Source organism: Borostomias antarcticus (assembly GCF_949987555.1).
Source record: "Borostomias antarcticus genome assembly, chromosome: 24".
NCBI lineage: Eukaryota > Metazoa > Chordata > Actinopteri > Stomiiformes > Stomiidae > Borostomias > Borostomias antarcticus.
In genome coordinates, this window is record NC_140257.1 from 15,512,585 (window position 1) to 15,521,063 (window position 8,479).

At 41.7% G+C, this 8,479-nt stretch overlaps 1 long non-coding RNA gene across 1 annotated transcript; it reads right to left on the reverse strand.

Annotated features, from left to right (window-relative positions):
• Positions 1-727: 727 nt before the first annotated feature.
• LOC311325308 lies at positions 728-6,975 on the reverse strand. Its single transcript, XR_014631007.1, has 3 exons — positions 6,801-6,975; positions 2,993-3,047; positions 728-1,231 (listed from the first exon to the last, which is right to left on the reverse strand). It is a non-coding gene; the product is annotated as an uncharacterized lncRNA (long non-coding RNA).
• Between the last annotated feature and the right edge of the window lie 1,504 nt (positions 6,976-8,479).

The window sequence follows — 8,479 nt, forward strand, 5'->3', positions numbered from 1 at the left end:
TTCTCTCCTGTATGAACACGCTGGTGTGTCTTTAAGTTTATGAACTGAGTGAAGTTCTTCCCACACTGGTCACAGTGGTATGGCTTCTCTCCTGTATGAACACGCTGGTGTATATTTAAATCTCCTGACGTAGTGAAGTTCTTCCCACACTGGTCACAGTGGTATGGCTTCTCACCTGTATGAAAACGCTGGTGTATATTTAAATCTCCTGACGTAGTGAAGTTATTTCCACACTGGTCACAGTGGTATGGTTTCTCTCCTGTATGAACACGCTGGTGTCTCTTTAAGTTTATGAACTGAGTGAAGTTCTTCCCACACTGGTCACAGTGGTATGGCTTTTCTCCTGTATGAACATGCTGGTGTGTCTTCAACTCTCCTGACGTAGTGAAGTTCTTCCCACACTGGTCACAGTGGTATGGCTTCTCTCCTGTATGAACATGCTGGTGCGTCTTCAACTCTCCTGACGTAGTGAAGTTCTTCTCACACTGGTCACAGTGGTATGGTTTCTCTCCTGTATGAACACGCTGGTGTATCTTTAAGTGTATTAACTCAGTGAAGTTCTTCCCACACTGGTCACAGTGGTATGGCTTCTCTCCTGTATGAACACGCTGGTGTGTCTTCAACTCTCCTGACGTAGTGAAGTTCTTCCCACACTGGTCACAGTGGTATGGCTTCTCTCCTGTATGAACACGCTGGTGTGTCTTCAACTCTCCTGACGTAGTGAAGTTCTTCCCACACTGGTCACAGTGGTATGGCTTCTCTCCTGTATGAACATGCTGGTGTGTATTTAAATTTCCTGACCTATTGAAGTTTTTCCCACAATGGTCACAGTGGTATGGTTTCTCTCCCGTATGAACACGCTGGTGTTCCTTTAACGGTCCTGACTGACTGAAGTTCTTCCCACACTGGTATGGCATCTCTCCTGTATGAACACACTGGTGTGTTTTTAGGTTTCCTAACTGACTGAAGTTCTTCCCACACTTGTTACAGTGGTACGATCTTGGCTTGTCCGCGCCACTCTTTCTCCGGGTGGAAGCTGGAGTGAGAGGAGTGTTGGAGGTGGTGATCAAGAAGAGGACGAGGAGAGAATCTCAGGTCTAATCTCTGTTCCTCAGCAGAGAGACATATAGGTTGTCATGGCTCCTCTTGATGTGCTTGTGGAGGTACATCTGGGAGGTGTTGGAGAGTAGGCACTCGGAGCAGGAGAACTGGGGCAACTCTGACAACACTCCTGGGAGAGAGAAAGAGAGACAGAACATTCAAAAGGATTCTCACATTTTGTCTAGTTCAAGTTCAAATGCTGTATAGAGTGATCGTATGTAGCTAGAGGGCGGAACACAACATCACAACCTCAGATTGAAGACAGGAGAGAGAAAGGTATGTAAAAGGTGTTCCTCTGGCTGAGCTCAAGTGAGGTAGAGCGACAGAGGAGAGAGAAGTAAAACAAAGTAGACCTGTTTCATTTCTTATTTGCTGGTGAAAGTCCCAGGAGTGCATATGCTATGTGATATGCAATATAGGATGTGTTTGAATAATGTGAGTATTCCACTATTTGTTCAGTAGGTTGTAGGGATATAGCCGATATTCATTGTAAATAGTTCAATCGGTTGTTCCTATTTGGCCGATCAAATGATCTGTTCAGATGACATAAAATAACTGTGCAGCAAAAATTGCAGGCGAATTGCATAATAGACGGTCACCTCTCTTATTGTTCAAATGAGCATCATTGTCTCACGCTACTTTGTAGATTGCAAGTGACAGTCCTGTACTGCAGTTTTCTAGTTGAGTATTTTATTCATGATTGCATCATGTGTGTAGCCAGGCTTGTATGGGACTACATTTTTACCAACAACGGCATAGTAGTGTCCTGCTCTCATACTACCTTGATTAGCTACACCATTCAACCTCTACTGGTCATCTTGCAATTTCAGGTGAAAGCATTTCATGAATAAAATAAGAATCTTTCTGCAAATTAGTGTCAAATCTGACTAGCTGAATGACCAAAACATTAGCAGTATGGGTCAGGACCGATTGACTTGAGATAGTACAAACAACACAAGTAGAAACTGGACTATGTGTCCAGGTTGTGCACCTCCTGGGTCCTTATCCTGTCTCTTAGCCAGCTCAAACTATATTAGTCTCATTATGACTTCTATTAAGAGGGACCTGGAAGACAAACAGGGCTGGGACCTCTAAATCCTCCGGGAGCATGTTACATTCAGACCACTCTCCCTTACTGCCATGCATAATTTGTGTGACAGTCCTAACCTTAATAGCAAAGAGCTGAGCCAGGTTGTTATTATCTGGTCCACCTAGATACTCCACTTCCCTCTTTAGAACATCAGGTAACCCCAGACCTCAGCAATGTCCTGCTAGGAACCATCAGCCAATGTGGGCTTCTCTTGGGCATCAGACACCAGATATCTCAGCTTAGTGGCATTTTCTTTGTGTCTCCCACTCAAAGCAAGTCTCTTAACTTCAGTGACTACATGTGGAACCTGAGTTAGAGTAATGGACCAGAAAGAGTCCCAAATTCCTGACTCGTGTCTCCGATAGCCAACCAGCTATCTGATTAATCGTGACCAAGTCCGTCTATAGAGACCGCAGCATGCGACACGTTTTTATTTATCAAATGTGTTGAGGTCACGATTAATCCGATAGCTGGTTGGCTTGGCTCCAGGCTTAAATCTCTTTATATAAGGATTTTATGGAAGGAGTGTAGGCGAAATTCACTTCCTGAATCGAAGCTCAAAACATAGTGGGCGGTCAAGGTTGCGCTCTATTCTTCAACATGAAAAATAACAACAAAAGACTCCTAAAATCCTGGCTGGTTTCTCCAGATTTGGATAAGGGAATTCCAAGGACAGGGATTGTTAGGCATTGTTAAGGCTGGCCTTAAAGTCAGGGGGGCGCTCAAAGTTTACCCAAACATTAGGCATGGTGGCCCGTAATATCTATGATATGCCTACTGTATATGGTGCAATAAAATTACCTGGAGTTGGTGGTAAACGCTTCCTTCCTCTTTCTGTGTGCAGTGACTGCGGTGCCTGTAAGAACACACACACAAAAACAACATCATTATCAACACTAGATTGTATCACAGAAAAACAATTAATACAGAGTTACATCTTGGATATTATTTTCCTATGGGCTATAATATGTAATGTAACAAGAAAGGTGATTTAGCCTAACAATAACACTTGTCAATTTTTCTCCATGTCTATATATCAGTCTCTCTGTCTAGTGAATGTGTATCTATATATGCATGTATGTATGTATGTATGTATGTATGTATGTATGTATGTATGTATGTATGTATGTATGTATGTATGTATGTATGTATGTATGTATGCATCTACTGTATCTATTTCTCTCCCTGTGTTATTAAATGTAGTCGGTAAAAAGCATGTTAGTTGGGCCAGTCCTTATTTCACCCCACTAATTGGAACGGTAAGGTCCAGGAAGTGAATTCTGTCTTCATTCACTCCATTGACGTTTCAGAAAATCTTTTAAACCTGGAACCAAGCCGACCAGGGTCTGTGGATCTTCTAGCCAATCGATTTCCATTTCAAAAACAGAATATGATGAATAAAAAATGAAAGATTATTTGATTTTTATTTTAAAATGCAAAGTCAGAAGATAAATGGTGGAAAGCCATGTACTTTGGTCTTAATAGTAGTATAACACTAGTGAGTGTTATTAGAAGGAATAGTAAACTTAATCTCTTCTCGTTTATCAGTCTGCACGTTTATTTCCACACCTTAAACTTTTTCCCCCACTCCCACTCCTCTCTCTGTGAAGTTATATCTCTTACAGTAGCCTATTACTTTGGCCACCATTCCAGGAACTTTTGCCTCTGCTTCTTTGAAGCCGATCACAACAGTCTGACTGTGAATAGGTTTCGCATCACGCAGGTCATAAGCCATCTGTACAGATCTAGAGTAGACATATCAATACATTATGCAAATGAAACAACCAGTACTGTACACCTTGTTGCTAAATATCAATGTAAATGACTAGGCTATTAACCAATGTTTCATAGTGTATGATAAGCTCACCACAGACCATTAAAAGTTTGATGAATCTTGCATGAACCACCACTGGGAGCAGTGGATTCAGCTCTTGAAAATGCTAATCTGGCGTTCGGGGTGCTGCATCACTTGTAGAAGGCACAGCTGAGGCCCCATAAACTTCATAATGGCAACCGGGTGTCAACTTATACTAAACCGCCCGTCAGCTGCTGGAAAGCTTCCTGTGGTCTGTAATATACAGTGTTGGCCTTCACCCACAAAAATAACATTTAAATTGGTAGTGCAGTTACAGTAAGAGACAAACATGCGCTACAAGTAAAAATGAGGCACAGGTTAGGCTATACTTACAGGCCCGTAACAATTACCAACCCCTAAACGTATTAGGCTACGCTAGGCCACTCACTTCCCAAGTGTCTCTGCGTCATTGTTATGAAGTCGCATGAAGTCAGCACCTAGAATGGCCTCTGGCCTATGCTAGATTGACTTTGTGTTGACCTACAGTCCGAACGTAGACTAGCCTACTTTATAGCTAATGTTTCGCAAAATATTTGCAACATTATTACTTGGACAGGTATAGTCAACTAACCTGGAATATCGAGCAGATTTTGTCCAACTTCATGTTTCTTTCAGGCTGTAGTATGTTTTGACCATAGTAATCACATGTAGGCTATATCACATATAGTATAATTATGTTTCAACTTTTGTCCATTCTTACTGTAACATCATTAGATACACAGTGAAAGCACAGAGGCCTAAATTGGGTTTAAACCAGGACACAGTGCTTCAAGGACGAAGTTCAGTGCCTCTCCTAGATAACTTTATGCCAAGTTTCGTTTCTAGAGAATAGGGTATCTCAATAACAGGATACTGGTTTTAGGGAGTTATCCGCCACACACACTGACACACAAACAGGCAGACAGAATTTGGGTAAAGGAAGGAAACATCTGGATTAATGGATTGTTCTAATTTTTGATAAGGAAATGTGGTGAATTTTAGTTTCTGGTCGTAAGGAAGAAGAATCAGATCCGTCGATGCAAGTTTCAATACTTTATTGAATCTCTGGCATCAACATCACACTGCAGTTGTGATGAGTTCACTCTCCAATTGTCTAGCATGAACTGAGCTGAAACAGAATATCATCTGATTATATGAAGAGGTGTTTTCCATTAATTATCTCATTGTGACGTTATTCCTATGTTTCATTCCCTTATCAGAAATTAAGAAAATTGCATTAATCCAGAATCCAGATGTTTCCTTTCAGCGAAGCAAATTCTTGTGCATGTTTGTGTGTCGGTGTGTGTCTGTCGGATAACTCCCTAAATACCAGTATTCTGTTATTGTAATACCTCATCTTGTAGAAAATTGGCATACAGGTACATAGGAGACACTGTGCCCTGGTACACCAGTACACAGGAGACTCTTAGCGTCTGGCTTGAAGCCAATTTAGGCCTGTGCTACGTGTGTTACAGTAGAAATGGACAAAAGTTGAAACACCGATCACAGACTGCAGTCATCTGGATCTGATTCTCCTTTCTTACGACCAGATACAATTTGCCAGAAGGCTGAGACGCCTGGTCTCTCTAAAGAGAACATAAGGCTCCAAGTTAGTCTGGGGCCTGTCTCTTTCGCAGTTGTTTCGCCGGTCTAGAGGGGAAGCGCCTAGGATGACACATTGCACAATCTTCCGGTTTGGACCGGAAAAAGAACAGTTGTTGTATCTATAATTTCGGAGGCTAAGACGCTGCAGTGGCTTCAAATGTGTGATATTATGTATCCGGCACACGTCTTCCATGACTTCTTGAAATATTTATTCAGGTATGTCCTTTTCTTCCATCGATTTAAATAAAGCAAGCGGAAGTAGGAGGCAGGCTCTACCATAGACATATACACTAGACGCCGCATTGCCGTTGATTTGATTGCTGCCAGACGAAAAATGCGGCCGCCATCTTGGTCCCGTACGGAGCTCCGCGAGTAAACTAGTGATGGGTCGGTCGCGAACGATACAGCTGTATGTGCCGGCTCTTTTAAGTGAACGATGATAAATACATAGTTGTTAGCTGATAGATACAACTAAAACTGTTGGATGCTGCTGTTTTGCACTTTGTAAATTTTTATTTTATTTATTTATTATTTATGTTATTTGACTGTTATGGATAGTTCAAAGACAAAAATATTTGTTTCTACTTATCTTCTAGAGTTATCTCTTGATGCAGGGTTACTTTTACTGACTGAAACTGCTGAGGAGAGCGGTTGTCACGTGACAGCGGTACCGGACCAATATGGCGACCGTATTTTGCGCCACTCAATCCATTACGAGTCATCTCGTGTTCATATCTATGGGCTCTACAGGCTCGAGCCGGAAGGGGCGGGCTTAAGGCAGGTTAGTAAAAAGACACCAGGCTCTCCTCCCCGAGGTGAGACTGGTGACGCGAGGCTAGGCTCCAGGTCGTCCATCTTTCTCGCACATGTGCTTGCACGTGCTGTTCAAGTCACTTAGAATTATACATATAGAGCTATTGGTAATATATATACAAATTTGAGTGATTTTGATGTTTGTTCATACCCGAGACAAGTGGGGAAAACGAAAAATGACTTGATTCTCGTTTTCCTACTTTAAATTTTAAAATTAAAATCAAATAATCTTTCATTTTTTGTTAATCATATTCTGTTTTTGAAACGGAAATCGCTTGGCTAGAAGACCCACTGCCCCAAAACATAGTGGGTGGTCAATGTTAATAGAATATAGAAAATAACAACGAAATAACTTACCGAATTGAAGGCGTAGCCTACTGAACGGCTGGTGAGTAGGGGAACCTTTGTTTACTCGAAAAGAATAAAGAGCTTGTTTCTTGTTTTGATCAGTAATGGGCGAAAATGAACTAACAAATCTTGTTGAACGACTCTTTTTAGTGTCCGATACGAACCGAACAGTCTGAGTAGCCGAACTCCCCACCGCCCTTCTTGCAGCTGTGCTCTGGGATCGACTCGAGTTGTCAACAGAGAAGGGGGAGGGGTCAACAGTCTATATTTGTACCCTGACCTATTAAGGACAAAACTCGACAAGTTGTAGATTCGATTTGAGAACTTACAATAAATATGTGCACTTGTATCTTAATATTTGCACTGAGACCTGACTTGAGACAACAAATCTCAAAACAAATCTTTTTCAACGACTCTTTTTAGTGTCCGATACGAACCGAAAAGTCTGTCCAACGTCTGAGTAGCCGAACTCCCCACCGCCCTTCTTGCAGCTGTGCTCTGGGATCGTGACTCCTCTCTTCTGACTCGAGTTGTCAACAGAGAAGGGGGAGGGGTCAACAGTCTTCTATCTATAATCTTCATGAACATTCACAGGCATGTAGTACAAGCAATTCTGATCAGAGATCTGCCACTCATGGGTGTCTAGTCCATTCCTAGGCCGAGCAGTGACAAATGTAATTATTTCCACCTGAAAAAAACTATAAGGGGTATGTATGGCGGGTTTTTTTTTCAGACCAAATTTATTTCTATCTATAATCTTTATGAACATTCACAGGCATGTAGTACAAGCAATTCTGATCAGAGATCTGCCACCCAGGGGTGTCTAGTCCAGTCCTAGGCCGAGCAGTGACAAATGTAATTATTTCCACCTGAAAAAAAACATAAGGGGTATGGAAACGTTATACTCAAAAAGAATAAAGAGCTTGTCTCTTGTTTTCTTCAGATGGATAGCCTAAATAGATATTTCAAATCTTTACAGGCGTGACAAACAGAGAAACGGTCCCAGGGTAGAGAGAGTCGGATTAAACACACTTTATATACACTTTTAGTCACGGATATTTGACTCCGGCCTACTTCTTTTGAAAGTCCGGTGAAAGCCGGGAACAATGACGCGCAGAAACATGAGTAGCTGCTCAATGTAGCAAGTGGTATGTCTGCGGGTTGGAGCCCCCGCCCACCTCGATGTTCATGCAGGCAGGCAGACAGACAGACAGACAGACAGACAGACAGACAGACAGACAGACAGACAGACAGACAGACAGATAGATAGATCATAACACATCGATATTATACTGCTGCAGCAGAAGCAGCATCCCCAGGCCAGATCAGGAAAAACTCTGACTTGCAATTCAACCACACTGTCTTTTATACTTCATAACAGCTCAAAACATATTGGTTAGTGTCGTGAATTAATTATATTAAGCCCTAATTAGACCCAACCCTTTGTTCTAATTAAGATGTTATTACACATGTCTTTGAATAAAAGAGTTTAAGCTGAAACGAGAAAGTTTTGATGCAAACAGAACAAACAAGAATGTGCAGAATGATCAGCAGAATAGTGGCATCTGCACTAAGGATTAAAAGGCTCAGATAGGAATGTACTAGAGATTAAGCAGAAGGTTTCTTATCTAAGCAGATGGTTTCTTATCTAAAGAATGTCTAAAACGAGAGGAATATGTTGTTGCACC